General features: G+C 40.2%; 1 long non-coding RNA gene across 1 annotated transcript in view; it reads left to right on the top strand.

Annotated features, from left to right (window-relative positions):
- Nucleotides 1-246: 246 nt before the first annotated feature.
- LOC125093464 (uncharacterized) overlaps nucleotides 247-19499 on the top strand; it is a 39393-nt gene continuing 20140 nt past the window's right edge. Inside the window, exons 1-2 of the long non-coding RNA XR_007125250.1 lie at nucleotides 247-279; nucleotides 1242-1312. This is a non-coding gene — a long non-coding RNA (uncharacterized LOC125093464). The remainder of the gene's footprint in view (nucleotides 280-1241; nucleotides 1313-19499) is intronic.

Below are 19499 nucleotides of genomic sequence, written 5' to 3'. Positions count from 1 at the left end.
GATCTGATTCTATAATCACCAAATCAATGAGATACAGTACGATTCCTCTGGCAGTTAAATTTCTTAAAGACATAAGTTGCCTTTGGGTTTATATATTAGTCTCTTGAAGGCAAGGTTAATGGGTGTTCCATAGAGGAGTGATCTCTCAGGTTGTGAAAAAGATCAACTATTTGAGATTACAAAGTTGAAGAAAAGATTCTAGAGTGCTGTGCATTTACCAAAGTTCTAACATGAGAATTCTTGGTAGCAAACTGCCCACTCTGGAAATACCCTGCCCAGGTACATAGCCCATGGTTAAAAGTAATGTAACTACATTACAGCATTAGAATACAGAAGAAACCAGTGGCATCCCACCAATGTTACAATTTTGATGTTACTATTAACTATTGGTGTATTTACACATAAGTGTGTGTGTGTGTGTGTGTGTGTATGTGTGTGTTGTATACATAATTTAGTTCCTGATTTTTAAGTTTAGCTTTATATATGGTCATTTAACAAATTTTTATTGAATTGTTATTATATTCCAGATGCTGCTTTAGGCACCTAGGATAAAATAAAAAAATAATAAAAATAAAAGCTTTTGCCTTCAAGGAGTATACCTTCTAAAACAAGGGACAGGATAGAAACAAAAGAAAGATTAAATACATGACATGTCAGGGGATAATCAAGGACATGAAGAGTAAATCAATCCATTGAAGAAGACTGGTGGGTGTGCTTGGGGAGGTGGGTGGATCAGGGAAGCCTTCTTGGAAGAAGTGACATTAAATAAAGGCCTGACTCAATATTCAAGAAGATGGGCTATTAAATGAAAAAAGGGAGGATCTAGATTGAATAAGACTTGGGATTTACTGATATATACTACTAAAAGTCAATTTACTTCTTTAAGACTTAAGAGTGGGTTAGATATATTATGGCTATTAAATCTCTAGTAGCTCTGGCATTTTAGAATGTTGGACACATTTATTATCATTGGATATAGGTGTGTATATTTGTGTGCACATTCATTGGAATAGACAGGAAAGAGTAATGTGTATATGTGAATGCTTCTGGGTGAGAACGAGTCTCCTGGCCCTCCTAAAAGATTCCAGATCTTTCAAGAATCTCACTCTTTCTCTCTCTCTTTGTATATTAAATGCTAAAATAAAGCAACCCACTTTAGTGCTTTCAGATGTTAAGTAGAGTCACACTTCTAAGATTTTCCTATCATTTCTAAGATTTTCAGTTTGTATTCTCCAAATTAGGGTCCAGGTTCATGTCCTTGATAAGGTTTTCACAATCAACTGGTAAATGTCTGAATCATATTTACCATGAGGTAATTTCTGACCTCCCATTTCTAGCTAATCTACCTTTCATCCAATCAACACTACTCAAGCTTGTATTATGTGCCAGTTATTGAAGAACTGAGACCAGAGATGGAAGAGAAAATCTCTGTCTTGACAGAGACTTACTAGGGGAAACACTCAAGGGAACTCTAAGATGGTGGGACCTGTTCTGTGATGGAGGCAGGTGTAGGGATTAGAGAACAAGGGTCTCCGGAAGGCAGGCTGGAAGCAACTTGCGATGTCTCCAGAGTCCTCATTTTGAAAGAAGACAGATATTAAGAATATGTACCATAATTTAGTTAGCAGTTCCCTTATTTGTTATACATGATGATTCCTTCTAATTATTCATTGAAATAAAACAAACCAAAGCCAATTCCACTTCTAAGTATACACCCCAAAGAACTGAAAGTAGGGACTTGAGCAGGTATTTGTATACTAGCATTCAGAATGAACAAATGGATGGATGAAATGTGGTATATACATACAATGGAATATTAGCATAAAAAAGGAATGACGTTCTGACGATGCATGCTACAATATGGATGAATCTAGAAACATCAGGCTATTTGAAGTAAACCAGACACAAAACTACAAACATTGTGCCATTCCACATATATGAAGTACCTAGAATAGTCGGATGTATAGAGATAGAAAGTAGAATGGCTGTTACCAGGGGCTGGGGGGAGGAAGTAATGGAGAGTTATTGTTTAATGGGTACAGAGTTTATGTTGAGAATGATGAAGAAGTTCTGGAGATGGTTAGTTGTTGCCTAACAATGTGAATGTATTTGATGCTACTGATGAGTACACTTAAAAATTGTTAAAATAGTAAATTTTATGTGTGTATATTTTACCACAGTAAAACAAAACAAAACAAAACTGGATGATGTCCTAATGCGTATAGGAAATGCCTTTGTCCTTTTGTGTAATACAGATTTCCCAGAACCTGGATTATTTCCTTATTGTTATAGAAAAAAAAGCTCTTACTCAAGATTTATGGTACTTGATAAATATCACCAAATTATTTTGTGAAAACTGTTGTGCAAGTTCACGTTTCTCTCAGGTACATATAAAGCATTGGCAACCGTTAGAGAAACTTGCATCATTCTCCCTCCCAACTCCACATGATTCTGGTAGGGTTAGGACAATAAATTATATGAGATTTACCTGATATATGGTCAAAGTATTGATACCCTGACCTCTAACCCTGACTACAGGAAAGAAAGTCAGTTTAATAATTCATAGTATTAGTAAAGGACTAAACACTAAGCTTGGATCCACATTAAATTATAAGTAAAAAAATGAAGCCTTGTTTTAATGTGCACTTCTTTGTTTATTAGTGAGGTATATACTCCTTTGGTGTCTTTTTTTAAAGCTAGATTTATTTCCTATTGTGTGGATTCTCTGGTTTTTTAGAATATTTTAAAATTTATATCTCACTTTGTTTAAGGCAGCCTAGCAAAATATGTACACAACAACAGGGTGTTTTAAAAGTGAGGAAAATTGGAGCCAAAGGAGAATAATGGTAGGAAAACAAAAATGAAGACAAGGTAAGTTATTATGTATGAAGCTTGCCAGGAGGTCTGGCTAGAGGAAGGCAACATATTTGTCTCTGAGTTTTCTGGAAGCCAATGGAAAAAAGAGAAACAAGATCCACAGCTTCATAAGCTCAGCCAACATTTTCTTGGGTAGTATCACATTAATTCCTGGTGTAGGATCTGAAACAAATTCTTCCTGTGGGTTCATAGGGTAGACTCCAGCAAAAATCACAGGTATGATCTTTTCCATCCCATGTGATTTTCCTCGTCACTTCCATACAAGAGGTGTAGTCTATCTCCCCCTCCCCCCAACCCCCTTAAAGTTGGTGCTGTGACTGCCTGCCTTGATTAATAGAATATGGAGGAAGTAAGGCTGCAGGACTTCTGGGGCAAGGCCATAAAAGACAATACAGCTTTCCCTTGGCTCTCTTTCTTGGGACATGGGCCTTGGTAGCCTTGAGCTGACCTTGAACTGACATACTAGAGAGATCCCCTAGCAGAGATGAAGAATCCAACCAGGGTTCCTCACTGAGTCCTGCTCTGGTTGCCTACTTATGAGCAAAAAGAAGCTTTGCTTGTTGCTTTACGCCTCTGCGTTTTAGGGTGCTTTGTTATGTAGCAGTAATAACTGGAACAGTTTATTTAAAGAGCATTTAAGATCTGTGAATGGTCCTTTATGACATCTGTGGGCTACACATACACAGGCATGAGGGGTGAAGGGCTATTTTTTCAAGGGTACTCTGTATGCGCTGAAGTCAGAAGACACAGAGCCTGTCCGTGAAACAGTGATGTGGGGTTCTGAAGCAAAACAGTTTGAGTGTCTCTGAGTTGTCCTGCACAGTTTTCTGGAACCTGTGTTCCTCTTCTTAGTAGTATGCCTACAGTGTGTTCAGCTCATAAAAAAAGCTTTTTAACATAAGACTATTCAGAGTTTCTTCTTAAAGTCCATTTAACTTTTGCCGAGATCATCTTACATAAAACTTCAACCGTTCCCAGGTAGAGGCTTATATTTATTTACTGGCAATCTATAGGATGTCCTAGACTTCCTTTTTCAAGAAAGGATTTCAGGTAAACCAGAAATAAATTCCAAATGCCTGCTAAGAGCTCAAACTATATGTGCATCATTCAAATCCATTATTAGATGGGTAGAGGAGTGATGAATACTGATTTATACTGCTCTTAGGCTCCTGTAATGGGCAAAGTCTCCACAGTTGGGACCCAAATGAGGAGAAGGAAATCTGGGTCTACCCAGGAAAATTGTGACTGACTGGAGATTTACATAGGACTTTGTCCTCCGTGTTCCTATTTATTGACTGGATGGTCAATGCCTATAACAAAAGGAGGCAGGCCTTGCCCAGCTTTGAAAGCCAGCAGGGAGTCAGAATGTAGCAGGTTATCACAGGTAAGGACGTGAGCATGAGCTCTGGATCCAGAGAGCCTGGCTTTAAACCCTGCTCACACCATTCACTAGCTGAGTGACTCCAGCCCAACTATTTAGCCTCTCCGTGCCTCAGTTTCCTTCTCTATGATGACAGAAAGGAGCAAGAGTTAAATAGTTTGAAAGTCCCTAGAATAATGTGTGGCCCCGAAGAAGTGCTGTGTGTTAGCTACTACTATTACTGCATACTATTAATGGGTACCCAGTGAAGTGTGTTGAATGAACAGATGGGTGAATGACTGCTACTCTGCTGTGTGTTAGATCTCCCCTTTTATATATGTTCCTATAATTTTTCTACTTCCCAACTCCATTCACCTTAGCTTTGGAAGATCCCATACCCCCTAAGGACTCTTTCATAGCATTGGCCTGAAGATTTATCCATATCCACATTTAATTTTATTCACTCTTTGGCCTTCCAGAGCTCCAGAGCTTAGGTCCTCTTGTCCCTTCTGACCTTGATCATTTAAATGAAACTAGTTCATCCACAGTAAAATATGTGTAAGAACATGGAGGGCTCACCTTCTTCTTCTTTTTTTTCTTGCTGCTTGTTCAGACATCCCCCTTACTCACACGCCATTCCTTGTTCTCATTCTTTCTGGACCCTTGATCATTTGCCTCCATCAATAGCTCCTTGATATCATTTCTTCAGTTTACAGGCTTTGATCTGCTCTGTTCAACTTTCAGCTTGCACTTCTTGGATCTTTTCTGCTTGTTTTCACCCGCAGGATGCAGGAATGGTAGCTGCTCGCCATACCTTTGGTGATCCATGTCAGCCAGTGTGCTCTGACAGAGTCGCCATGAAGAGTTCTAAAGTGCACACCTCAAGGTCACCCTCCCAAACTCTGATCCTGTCAGGTCTGAGGCCCCATCCCACCCCAACTTGGGAGCATTCATCTGAATCCTCCATCAGTTTATAGACACAAATTAGAAAACACATCATACTGTGTTTCCATCATAGTTCCTATTAACACTTCCCTTTAATTGCATTAAAAGCATTTTGATGGAAAGCATCGTGTGTTTGTGTTGTATGGGGTGGAGTTTGTGTCTGTCTGTTCCCGATTTGTGTTACAGTTTCTTGACATGATTTCTTTCCATTTATGGATTTAGGATCTGTTGATGGAAATAAGCAGAGAAGTTTAACCTCTGTGATGGAGTCTGTAATGTCTTGTCCAACTTTATATATGTCCTCTCCTCACTTAAGTGGGAGTTCCTTTGCTCTTAGGTTTCCATTGTGTGCTAGACATCGCACTGGCTAAAGGGCTGGAAGATCTTGATTCTTGCTTCAATCCTTTGGGCAATTGGGCAGTTCATTTCAGTTCTTTCCGTCTCAGGTTTCTAATTTGTAAGAGAGTAGCAATAGTATCTCTCGGAATTGTCTGAGGATTTCATACAATAATTCTTGTCAGGTTCCCTGCTGGTACACAGGAGAGCTTTGTGAAAATTAGAAACAGGTGTCCGTACCTTGGGGGAGACACAGTCCTGCATCAGGATGTGTCCCATGTGAGCAAGTGTGGGCTGGGTCCCCACACTCAGCCTCTCAGCTGGAAGGGTGCCGGGGGACAGGCCACACATTGTACAACTGTGTGCAGAGGGTCCATGACTTTTAAAGTTCAGTTTGTGATGACAAAATATCATACATGTATTGGGAATTATTATTAAGTTCCGTCTCTATCTATTTTTCCATCTATCCTTCCATCTATCATTTCTGTTTAACCATTCTACCTCTTTCCACAAAGGATTTGAGATGACATTGATTAAATTATAGAATCACAGCTAATATTTGCATAGTGTTCTCTCATTGATCTAAATTACTTTATTTAACTCTCATAATGGTCCTGTAAGGGGAGTATCCCATCTCTCATTTTACTGATGAGCCATGGGGCCTCAGATACATAGAGTAGGTGGTGGGGCTAGGATGGGAACCCAGATTTTTGGACTTACCTTACCAATATCCTGCCAACCAATTAGCTTGTCGTTATAAGCTAATATAGTATGATAGAACTATTTTTGTATTTTCTCAGAAGTTGGGGCTATTCTTCAGTAACTGAAGCCGAACAAAAATCAACATTTATTATTATAAGCACAGCGGAGACACACAGAGTCTGTTTTCTCTTGGTTTGTGTTCCGTCTTTAGCTGTTAGGGAATTTAATTTAATTTATATGGGAGAGAAGGAGCACATTCAACAAAGGGATGTGGATTACATAGAAATGAGCTATGTTCAAAAGGGACTCAAGTAGCCAGAGGAAAGGGAGAGGAGGGTAACATTAACACTCACAGCTTAGGTAATCTCTCACATCATGGAGTGGCGACTGTATATTGCTATATAAATATATCACATAGGGTCTTATACAAGGGGGATTTCTATAAGGAGTATTATTACTAAACACAATTGGATTTTAAGATAAATCTCATACATCCGTTTCATATCACCTTTGTTACAGGATTTCAAAATGCTTGTGAAACAGTAAGGAAATGAAACGATATCTAACTCTTACCAAGGAGCCAGAGTATTACATTGATGATTATGAGAAACATGAGTCAAGCGATATCTTGAAATTGCATATATGCCACTCAGAAACACAACCCCCAGCTTCAGAGAGCACCCATTGTTAGATATTTTCCTAGAAAAGATACATTTCCATGATTCCTTTTTTTGTGACTACTCATGCAGTTCCAACCTCATTTTATTGTTCCGAGTAAGCATTGTATTTTTTATTTCAGTGGTATCAAATTTGCGAAAATGTCACAAAGTAAACTGGATATATTGCCATAATTCCAGCTCATGGAGCATCCCCCCCCCCCCACCCGCCAAAGAAGAAGGTAATGGTTGCCATCTCATCCCTGGAGCAGGGTCAAAGTCAGTTGGCTTTTGGAACCAAGAGAGCCTGGTCTTCTTGTGACTGATGTTGAAGTATAAGAAGAAAGAGATTGACCCCCTTCTTCTAGTTCTCGTTGGGGAAACAGGACAAACACCCACACTCTAGTCTAAATTCATCAGTTATGTCTTAAGAGACATGATTTGATTTGTGGCGACACTGAATCCAGATTAGAGAGAACAAGAGAGCCCATATGGTGCCTGGCATTTTGGAAGAAATGTGGTATAGGAACTTACTGGTTTTAATCTCAGAATTATGGAGTTATTTTAGGGATATAAGGGAGCTCTAAGATAGTTTAGTCCAACATATTTCCCTTCTACAGGAAACTGGCTCTAGAGTGGTTAGATGACTTGCCTGTGCTGAAGCCCAACATGAGGTCTTTCAGATGCCAGCCAGTGCTTCACCACCACACCATTCAACTACTTCCTTTCTTCCTTCAAGATGAAAACAAATGTATTTATGTAAAATAAAAATCACATAGATGAAATTTATTTAGAACTTTTTTGTATATTGGGCACTGCACTTTCTCTATTATTTCATTTAATCTTCCTGAACCCCTGTAAGTCCAAGTACTATACTGCACTATTGCTCCTCTGTTTAACGGATAAGGAAACTGAGGCTTATGGAGGTGATTAATGACCTTGATCCAAAACACACACCCTGTGAGAGCCAGGATTGCAACCCAGTCTTATCTCTGAGACTCCGCTCTCAACCCCCACCTGAAACACCTCTCCTTTGCTCCAGTCTCTTTGCTCTGGGTCACCTAGTGAAGGAGTTTCTGTTGAACAATAGCCCGAGTGATGGAGGCCGGGAAGAGAGACATTTCACTTTCCCACTGGTCACTGTCTCTTTTCTCTTTTTCATACTTTTCTTCTTTCTTCTTTCTACAACTGTTGCTCCTTGTATAATCTTGAAACCAGAAGGAGCCCCCATAATGACTGAAGCATTCCACTTTCAATTCCCATTTCCAACTCCATCTGAAGTTTTCCTGCTTGTTTTATTTACATGTTTGATTGTAAAGATCCTTAGAGCAGAGACTTCACTGTTTGTTTGGCACAGTATTATTTATTATATAAGGTCTTGTATACTTTGGGCACACATATAAATATTAAAAAAACAGTATTACTCATTTCTATGGAAAGAGATTTATAGGTGGCCATTCCTTACAAAAAAGCAGGCAGCTTGTTCGATGGCTATTGTGAGAGAGGTTCTAAGTGGGTCACTCATCTTTTCTCAAACTTATGCTCATTCTTTCAATGGGAGGCAAAGGAAGAATATTTCCTCTCTGACTTCATTAGAGTTTGGCAGCGTAGAGAATACTAGTTGTATTAAGAATATTTCCCTGTGTAGTTGAATGGTTTGCTGTCTTTGTCTCTGTATTTAAGAAAATACACAGTTTGTGAGTGAAGAATGCAACAGTGAGGGGCTTTGTAGCTGAAAGCATTTCTACAAAATGATAGAGCTTGATTTATGTGTGAATATTGTTTGGGGGACATAAATATGCAGTGGCTTCAATCTTTATCCCAGTAATCCAAACCGCACAATTTCTTTGCATCCTGGGTCACTCAGTAAGTGAGATTTGTATGCCTGTTGTTGGGATAGGTTTGTACTGGTTTATACATGCATGGTTTAGATATGTCCAACCATAGCTAATGAACCTGGGACTGGACAGATGGAAGTTTTCCATTTGTTTTATCAGAGGCTCTGTAGCTTCCTAGGATAGAACACAAGCAGTGTCCCCTGCTGGCGTGTAGATGGGTCTGGGCATTTCCACTGACCTGGTGGGATGCCCACTGAAGTCTATTTGCAGGGTGCCATGGAGACTTCTGGGAAAGCGCCTGTCTTAAGTGAGGAGAGAGCCAGATGTGAAGGCGTGAGTCAGGAGCAGGGGGAGTGGTTTGAGTACTGTTGTGGGGCTTGGATTTGTCTCCTTGACACAGCCCCCCTGCCCTTGTGGCTATAAACGAAAGCCAGATTTGTTTAATTGACACTACCAAATAATGGTTACAAATCATGCTGCTTAGCTACTTCTAAAGAACCGTCCACAGAGAAAAGTTGTCCTTTCTCCCTTTTCCTCACTGTAAACCCTGCCCAGCTTGGCTCTATTAGGTCCTTTGATTGTCTCATTCTAGAACATTCAATTCATTGACAATCACTCTGTCATCCATGCTCTGCAGAAAGCTCCATGCAAACAGGGAGGACTCCTGTCTTATTTCCTATAGTATCACCAGTGCTGGTGTGCCTGCCTCATAGAGGCTCTCCAACAATATGCTGTTGGATAGATGAAGGTTGGGTGGGAAGTTGGGTGGAAGAATGGAATAATGCTTATGGCTGCCCTGGGGCTTCCTGGCAGAGCTGGGGTGAACTCATGTGCATTGTATGGAAGTGGGAAGAACTGGGGAGTAGAGCTACCCTGGGCTGTCACCCAATCATTAACTTCTACTTACTTCTAAGTCAGAGAGGACAAGGTAAACTGATACGTGGGCTTTTTGTTTGTTTCTGCTTCTGTTTTTCTTTTCTTTTCTTTTTTTCCAGTATGCATTTCACATTTGGTTGGAGTCTATCTCTCTTAGTTTCTGTTACATGACTTCAAGGTTATGGAAACCTCTGAGTTGACAAGAGCAGAGCCTTCGAATGACTTCACTGAGGGAAGCCAGGGCCGTGTCATAGGCCCTGGCGACCGAAGTCACTTGTATGTTTGCCATTGTTTCTCCAGGTCTCAAGTTTCGGGAATGTCTCTAGTTGTCAGTGCTGCTCACTTTCTGGCCCACAAATCAGAAGACTTTCACATCCCTTGGCCTGCTTTTCCCACATTACCCCTTGTTATTTTGGTGCACCTGCTAAGTCCTGCCCTTTGCTGTTGGTTTTCTTTTTTCTCTTTTTTCTCCACGGAGCACATCTCAGTTTAAAACTTCGTTACCCAGTGTGGTTTTCACACCAGTTGTGAGAACCAGTCGCAGTTACAGATTAGTCCTGTGACACCTGCTAATGAGCCCGGACGTCGACACAAGGAAGGAACATGTTCCTAATGAGGCCATTAAATCTCATTTCCATCAGAAAGTTGAAAACCTCAGAGGGATGAAAAGTTCTATGTGATGTTTCTGAGAGAAGAGAATTGTTCTGGCATCTAGGACAATGTTGTGGAGATTACTAGATAGCTAAAACCCTGCATAGGATGGATAGTGATGGCATTTGTGGATGTTGCTAGGACAGTGAGGTCAGGATTGGCTTAAAGAAGCACTATTTTCCTGGCACTTTCCTTGCTGGCCATGACTCTAAGTTTTCACCTGGAAAACCTATACTCATTTTTTAAGATTCAGCTCCTTAGTGAAGCTTTAACAAGTTCCCAGATGGAGTGAGGAGGGGCCCTGATCCCCTACCACGTGCTTCTATAGCACCGTTCACTGCACATCTATATTGTATTCTTTACCAGGATATAGGGCAGGGGTTGGCAAGTTTTTCTGTAAAGGGTCAGATAGGAAACATTTTAGGTTTCGCCAGCCATATGGTCTCTGTTGCAACTATTCGCCTTGGCTGTGAGAGGGTGTTAGCCATAATAGACAATATCTAAATGAATGAGTATGGCTGTGCTCCAATAAAACTTAATGATGGACCCAGAAATTTGGATTTCATGTATTCCTCATATGTTATGAAATATTCTTCTTTATTTCATTTTTTCTCCAAATATTTAAAAATGTAAAAATGGTTCTCAGCTCATGGACCATGCCAAAAACGGAGTCGATTTGGCCCATGGGCTTTGTTTGCCCACCCCTGATGCAGAGCATTTATTCGAACACGTCTGTCTCTTGCCTTTGACTGTGAGCAAGTTGAGCTCGAGAAGTGGAATCCCCAGGATATGGCATAGTTCCTGGCACTCCGGAAGGGCTCAACGAGCATGTGTGAAGTGAATGCTCACGTGGGTGTATGAAGCAATAATACCTCCCAGTATTTGTTGAACACTTATTATGGTGTCAGGCACCCTGCTGAGCACTTTATGCACATTTTCTCATTTAATCCTCATTTAATTTTGCTATCTACAGACATTAAAGGCAACAATTATCATTAGACACTGTGCTAAACACTGTCTTTGTAGTCTCATTTAATCCTCTCCACGACCCTATGGTGAGTACCTACTGATGAGATCTACTTTTACAGCTGAGGGAAATTAAGCTTGGAGGAAGGATTTGCCTTAGCTTACCTGCCTGGGGAGTAGAGTGGGGTTAGGGAGGAGCCCAGGTCACTAGGCTTGAGGGTCTGTCCTAACTGCTAGCCTAGCCCCCATGCAGTAGAGTCCCAGGGCTTGGGTGCCCTCTTGGTGAACTTGAGCTTGAGACAGGTTCTGGGACTGTGGGAATGCTGAAACAGGTAGTGTAGACTGTCTTTTCTCCTTCCAGCCATTAGGTGATGTGTTAAAGAACTACCACGACTCTGCTCCTAACTGGCTGCAAAATGTTCAGAATGTTGCTTAACTTTTCTGGGTTCAAGCCTCTCACTAGGATAGCACGGAGTTTGAATTCCATGCTGTCAAAGGTCTCCTCTTCTGATAAGTTTCTGTAGTTTGTTTCTCAGCTGTTTTCTGCTTATATGTGCTATTGCCTGTCTCAGTTCTTCTCCCAACTGTGACTACAGAAATCTCAGGTCCCATGGGGTTGCTTGGCCTTGGAGGGCAGGAAGGGAGGAGGGAAATGTCCATCTAGCCACAAATACATTTTTAAGTCCATAAAGTGGTCATTTTAAGTATATTTGCTTTTTGACTTTTCCTGATGAAAAGGTAGCTTTTTCAAGAAAAATAAGTAACATCGTCTATAAAAAAGTAGCAATAAGATAGCATCTTCTATTTCTACAGCACTGTTTAAATGTATTTTTTGAGGGTATTATCTAATTCATTGTTCCAATATTCCTTTGAGACAGGTAAGATGCTTTTTTATTAGAAGATCCTTTTATGTAGTGACAGAATGAGCCTTTCTTTGTTGTAAACCAAAGGTACTGAGTGTCCCAGAGAGATTTCAATAGCAGGCCACTGGGTGACCAGTCACTTCCCAGACTGATGGTCACGAGTCTTAAAAAAAAACACAAAAAACCAAAAAACCAAAATCCAGGCTTCTGCCAAGCCTTTTAGAAATGTAAAAATATATTTTCCTCCTAATATAAATGTGGCTTTTGTTATTTAAAGACCCAATATCCTTGTTTAGCTGGTGAATACGAGTCCGTTGAATTGTATGGTGTGGAAAGATCCAGTCTAAATAACTCTTCACTGAAGGAGTGAAGGGATGGTTGAGACAATCTTCAGAATGGCAGGGACGGGGGGCGCCTGGGTGGCTCAGTGGGTTGAGCCGCTGCCTTCAGCTCAGGTCATGATCTCGGGTCCTGGGATCGAGTCCCGCATGGGGCTCTCTGCTCAACGGGGAGCCTGCTTCCCTCTCTCTCTCTCTCTCTGCCTGCCTCTCTGTCTACCTGTGATCTCTCTCTGTCAAATAAATAAATAAAATCTTAAAAAAAAAAAAAAGAATGGCAGGGACTGTATCTTTGGGGACTTTCCATGCAAGTGGCCATGTCTCTAGGCCCAAGCAAACTCTGAAGGCAAGCTCTTTAGTTTCTGTTAGATTTGACTGTGCTTAAGCAACATCTCTGTTTTTCTATAGCTATTAAAATGTCTCCAGAACAATAGAGCTACAAAAGTAAAAATTAAAAAATATTATTTTAAAAGTTTTTATAAATAAATAGGTCAAATGATCTTTTCTGAATACAACTTTTAGATTTATATAAAATACAACACCTTTCAAAATGTCTTTGCCATGAAGGGCTTTTATCTTTGTTAGGTAGTGATTACCGCCAATATACCCTGATGACCAGGGAACCTCTTTGGTAACATAACAAAAGTGACAGAATTTGTTTTGAGGGACTTGCAGCTTCCCTTTTGGCACCCACATCCCTACATCCTTGCAATGCCCTTGACCTCCCTAGACATCACCAGAGAGTCCCACCTCAGGGTTCTAACCCTCAAAACAACCCTATTTCTGTTTATCCTTTCTCTTCTTGCTTTCTGCTTTCTTCCCTAGTGCACTTAGCTCTCTGAGTAGGAAATCAAGTTGTTAAGTAAATTCACATTATGGTATAATTCAATGCTAAGCTTTTGAATTTTGCCAATTAGGGAAATTTAAAAAGTTTTGAATTGTCATCTTCCCTTTCAGTTTCTATAACAATAATTTAGTAAAATAAAGGACAGCTTAATACCTTTAAATTTTGTTACGTATAGTCTTATAATAGAAGGTATTTTAGCCTAATACAGGACAATTGGCAACTTCATGATGACATATGTATATATATTTTAATGATTTATTTATTTATTTGAGAGAGAGAGCGTGCAAGCAGGGGGAGGGGTAGAGGGAGATGGAAAGGGAGAGAGAATGTCCAGCAGATTCCCTGCTGAACTTGGAGCCCGATGCAGGGGATCCTGTGACCCTGAGATCATGACCTGAGCCAAAACCAAGAGTCGGATGCTTAACCAACTGAACCATCCAAATGCCCGTGACACATATTTTTTAAATGGGATATATGTTTAGAAGATCGAATTAAGTAATATGACAACATTCATTTTTATTTTACCATTTTATATGTAAAATGGTCAACTGCACAAGCTGTATGAACAGACCAAGGTTGTTTAACATGAGCTGGAATTTTTTTTTTTTTTTTTGAAAGCATACTCATTGTCAAATACCAAATTTCACTTGGAAGAACTTGACAAATCCATACGTTTTCTTTTTAATTTGTTCATTCAGTAGGAAATGTTCTGGGTGAACTGTAAAAGAAGCCCAGGGACCACAGTCTTCAAGTAGCCCAGTCCTTTTGCACAACTTCTCTTTGCAGAACTGGTGAGAAACCTGAGAAATTAAGCCGTGAGCAGGGTGTCTGGTTAGCAAATTTTCTGAAAAGAGATTATAGTGTGAGCACCATGCAGGATCTGCTGGCAAATAGGTCTATGAACCTGAGGGCCTTATTCAGCCAACCTGGAGTCATCGGAAATATAACTAAGAGGATAAACATTGGAGTGCCTGGGTGGCTTAGTAGGTTAAGCACCTGCCTTCAGCTCAGGTCATGATCCTGGAGTCCCAGGATTGAGCTCGGTATTGGACTCCCTGCTCAGGGGGTAGTCTGTTTCTGCCTCTCCCTCTGCTCTTTCCCCAGCCCATACTCTCTCTCTCTCTCGCTCGCTCGCTCAAATAAATAAATAAATAAATAAATAAAAGATGGGGAAACATTTCTGCTTGCATATGCCAAATGCTGACCAGTCTTTGGGAACTATTTATGCAAAAAGCACCATTTACTTCCAAGGGTAATTTGCATTTGAAGAGCTTGTTAACCAGAGAAGTGTCCAATGCCTTAGTTTTAGTGCGCTCAGTGACCCTTGGGGGAATCTTATGAGAGCCCTAGACACTTTCCTCAGGAAAATGTCACAAGCCCGCAAAAAAATTATACAATTTCAGGAGATTTATGGATTTACAAAGCTCTACTCAAAATAAATGGAATTTGGGAAGCATAAGGATGAAGTAGAAATTTTTAGAAGTGTGGGAGAACCATTAGGGGCATGGAATCTTCCCTACAATTTTAAATCATATCTATGGCAGGTACAAGTAGCCTTGGTTTTAATGTCTCAGAGTCTTAGGTATTTTTAATTAAGTACCTTCTTTGTCATACAACTGGAAATAAATAGAAGTATACTTATCATCTGATTGGAATTGAAAGGGATATATTTTTTGTTCTTCTAGCAAGTTAAAGGATTGCTGAATTATAGCAAAATGGTCTTAGTTCATGCTTTGTACAGAAAAATACCGTAGGAATGATTGCCTTTTTATCTTTGAAACCCTCTTGGTGTTTGACCACTTAAGCCAATGGATTCTAGATGGCCATGCTCTGTTCATGTTCTGATGTAATACAGCAACACTGCTGGCATTATGTTGTCCTTCTACCAAACTCTGTCTTATAGTTGTGATATTGAGAAGGTACAAGCATAGTTTTCTTTAAAAAAAACATTTATTTATTTTAGAGAGGCAAGAGGGGCAGATGGACAAGGAAAGAGAGAATCCTCAAGGAGAGTTTGCACTGAGCCTGGAGCCTGATGCGGGGTTCAATCTCAAAACCCATAGATCATTACTTGAGTTGAAACCAAGAGTCAGTTGCTCAGGCAGCTGAGCCAGCTAAGCGCCCTTAGTACAAACATAGTTAATACCTGGGTGATATTCCTTGGCCTCAAATTCTTCCAAGTATAACAAAATATGTGCTTATCGAGTCCTTGAGTTTTATCTCTGATATTTCTCCTTTTTCCAGTTTTATGGGCAAATCACAGACATATATCACTGTATAAGTTTAAAATGTACAATCTAATGGTTTGATTTACATGTACATTGGAGTGAGTACCAAAATAGTTTCAGTGTAGGTGCCTGGGTGGCTCATTCCCTTAAGGGTGACTAAGTCCATTAAGACCATTAAGCTCAGTCCATTAAGCTGCCTTCAGCTCAGGTCATGATCCCAGGGTCCTGGGTTCAAGCCCTGCATTGGGCTCCCTGCTCCCTCCCCCAACTCATGTGTGCTCTCTTTCTCTCTCTCTCTTTCTTTCTTTCTTTTTTTTTTTTTAAAGATTTTATTTATTTATTTGACAGAGAGATCACAGGTAGGCAGAGAGGCAGGCAGAGAGAGGAGAAGGGAAGCAGGCTCCCTGCAGAGAGCCTGATGTGGGGCTTGATCCCAGGACCCTGGGATCACGACCTGAGCCGAAGGCAGAGGCTTTAACCTACTGAGTCACCCAGGCGCCCCTTTCTCTCTCTTTCAAATAAATAAATGAAATCTTAGAAAAAAATCACTCATACTTAAAAAAATAGTTTCAGTGAACATCGATCTTCTCATACAGTTATGATAAAAAAAAAAAGGAAAAAGGATAAGAGAAAAAAAAGTTCTCCTTGTGATGAAAACTCACAAGATGTAGTCTCCTAACAACTTTCCTATATATCCTATAGCAGTGTTAGCTCTGGTCATCATGGTGTACCTTGTATTCCCTACCACTTATCTTATAACTGGAAGTTTGTACCTTTTGCCCACCTTTTTCCAATTTCCTATTTGCCCCACTGTCCACACCTGTAACCACAAGTCTGGTTACTTTTTCTATGAGTTTCCTGTCTCTGATATTTCTATTGGTGAAAGAGATGCTAGCAATTAAGGAGAGATTGCTTTGCGCAGTATGCTGCATACATTATTCATGATGCAGAGACATGATTCCCCTTTCCTTGCTGTGCTAATGCAGACCATCCATAAGGTAAAGTGGTTACCTATAAGCTCTTCTTTTTTATACCAATTTGTTCAATATTAGCAGACAGGGTTTCTTTTATTGGACACATCACACACACACACTTTTTTTTTTTTTGCATTGACTATTTCTATTGTAAGCTATAAAAAGACATAGTAGAATATTTTTACACTTTCCCACCCCACTTACACGAGAATTCTAAATTTTTGAATCTCTTAAAAGCATGGACTGAGAGGCACCTGGGTGGCTCAGTTGGTCGAGTGTCTGAATTTTAATTTCTGCTCAGGTTGCTGATCTGAGGGTTGTGAGATTGAGCCTGTCATTGGGCTCCGTGCTGGATGAGGAGCCTGCCTTAGGATTCTCTCTCTGCTCCCATCCCTCCCCTGCACCAGCTCGTGAACACACTCTCTCTCTCTTTAAAAAAAAAAAAAATGCGTGTGGACAGAAATAAAACCCATCAGCTAACAGACCAGTGTAATTATTTATTATTATGTAACCTTAAAAGTTCATGGAATTGACCATAAAAGTAATTTGAAGATAGCATCTCATTTCTTTTCTACTTTCATAAATAAACCCTGGCTGAAATCTTACTGTGTAAAACATTTATGGGAGGTAGCTTCTGACAAAAGTTTCAATGATCCCAACTCTTGTATTCATACCCTTGTGTAGCACACTCCCCTTGAGTGTGAGCTGGACCTAATGACTCACTCATAATAAAGAGAACATGGCACAACTGTTGGGATGTTGCTACCATGACAAAAAACTTCTAACTTCTGTCTTGCTAGCCCTCTGTCTCTTGCTGGCATCCTTTCCTCTTCTCATTTGTTTGCGCTGGTGAAACCAGCTGCCATTTTGTGAGCCGCTCTATGGAGAGGCCCAGGTGGTCAGAAACTGAAGAAGACTTCCAGTCAACAGCTGACCTGGAACTGAATCTTGCCAACAACCACCGGAGTGAGTTTGGAAAGCAAGTCCACTCCCAGCTGGCCCTCAAATGAGACTATGGCCCCTGCCAGCACCTTGATTACAGCCTGTGAAAGATCCAGAGCTGGAAGACTCAGCTAAGTCATGACAAGATTCCTGAGTCACAGAAACTGTGGAATAATGAATTATACTTTAAGTCAGTCACTAAGTTGTGGGATAATTTTTAGGAAGCAGTAGATAACTAACATAGTACTCTCTCAGATGATGAGGATAGGATGATGGCTAAAGAATGATCTGTTCTTAAGGAGCACATGGTTTTAGAGTAGGTTCTAGAGTAGCTATAGGAACAGCATTTTTAAAAATTTTTATTTATTTATTTTGACAGACAGAGATCACAAGTAGGCAGAGAGGCAGGCAGAGAGAGAGAGAGGGAAGCAGGCTCCTTGCTGAGCAGAGAGCCTGATGTGGGGCTCGATCCCAGGACCCTGGGATCATGACCCAAGCCAAAGGCAGAGGCTTTAACCCACTGAGCCACCCAGGCGCCCCAACAGCATTTTTAAGGATGGAGTGGAGAGTGCTATTCCTTCGGCCAGGTGTTGTTAAAGGAAATTGTGTTGAGTTACTGGTACTGGGCCTGATTAAGATTGCTCTACATTAAAGAGTGGGAAGACGACTGAAAGTGTGGGAACCAGCAGGGACAGGTGTGAGAAGAAATGGCATGTTTGGGAAACATCAGATAGTCTAGTGAGGCGGGATCACAGGTGAATGAGGGGGGCTCTGTAAGAGTATGTGTGGGACAGGAGGCTGCAGAGATTAGTTCAGATGGTAGGAGTGGTTCTTTTACCAGTGATAACATGAAGGACTCTGGGTTGAAAATGTGTCTATTGAAATTGTTGAATTGGTATCAACCAAGGTATGAAGAACACAGAGCCCAAATATAGGGCAAGAAAAAAAAATGCCTTTGATATTTTATCATTCTCATAGTCTGTGCCTAGATAATATCAAACTAACAAATTAAAAGATTGTCACATTATTTGGTTTGATACTTAAAATGGTTTTGTCTGATTTTTTAAAATTTTATTTATTTATTTATTTTTTAATTAATTTTTTTATTTTTTATAAACATATATTTTTATCCCCAGGGGTACAGGTCTGTGAATCGCCAGGTTTACACACTTCACTGCACTCACCATAGCACATACCCTCCCCAATGTCCATAACCCCACCCTCTCTCCCAACACCCCTCCCCCCAGCAACCCTCAGTTTGTTTTGTGAGATTAAGAGTCACTTATGGTTTGTCTCCCTCCCAATCCCATCTTGTTTCATTTATTCTTCTCCTACCCCCTTAGCCCCCCATGTTGCATCTCCACTTCTTCAGAACCATATGATATTCTCGATAGATGCTGAAAAAGCATTTGACAAAGTACAGCATCCCTTCCTGATCAAAACTCTTCAAAGTGTCTGATTTTTCATTAAGTTCTTTTTGTGTGGGTAAATATGTTTAAAATCTGTTTTGAGGTGATGGATGTGTTAACTAACCTTATTGTGGTAATCATTTTGCAACATATACATACATCAAATCATTACATTCTGTATCTTAGACTGACACAATATTATATGTCAATTATATCTCCTTAAAGCTGGAAGGAAAAAAAAATCTGTGAAAACACGAAATGAAACAAAAATCTGTTCAAGGAAACTTACCCCTTTTTTATGGGTTTCAAGGGCCTTTTGACAGAAAGCCATAGTCTTTCCCTAGGAATAACAATGGAGAAGTCCATTTTTTTTTTTTTTCACTGAGCAACCCCCCTGCCTTCACTTTGCACACTACTACCATATTCTTGAACATGGAGGTGGAGGTAGGGATTGCCTGTGTATTTATATTTAAACTCACCTATGGAGAGAATCAAAGTGCCAGAAAATTATTATAGCATTAAATCTCTATAGGCTATGTAAATAACAGAATCAGATACTTCACAAGTTGATAACCGCATAGCATAAGTAAGTCCCATATGATTCCACTACCGGTATTATTAATGAGAGGACAGTGATTCAGCCTGCAGCAAATGCTGTTGAAAAAAATAAAAGGTATTTTCCAATCTGCAT

This window comes from Lutra lutra, chromosome 2 (genome assembly GCF_902655055.1).
Source record: "Lutra lutra chromosome 2, mLutLut1.2, whole genome shotgun sequence".
In the NCBI taxonomy this organism is placed as follows: Eukaryota; Metazoa; Chordata; class Mammalia; order Carnivora; family Mustelidae; genus Lutra; species Lutra lutra.
The sequence above is the reverse complement of the archived record's forward strand: the minus strand, read 5'-3'. Positions and strand labels throughout refer to the sequence as shown.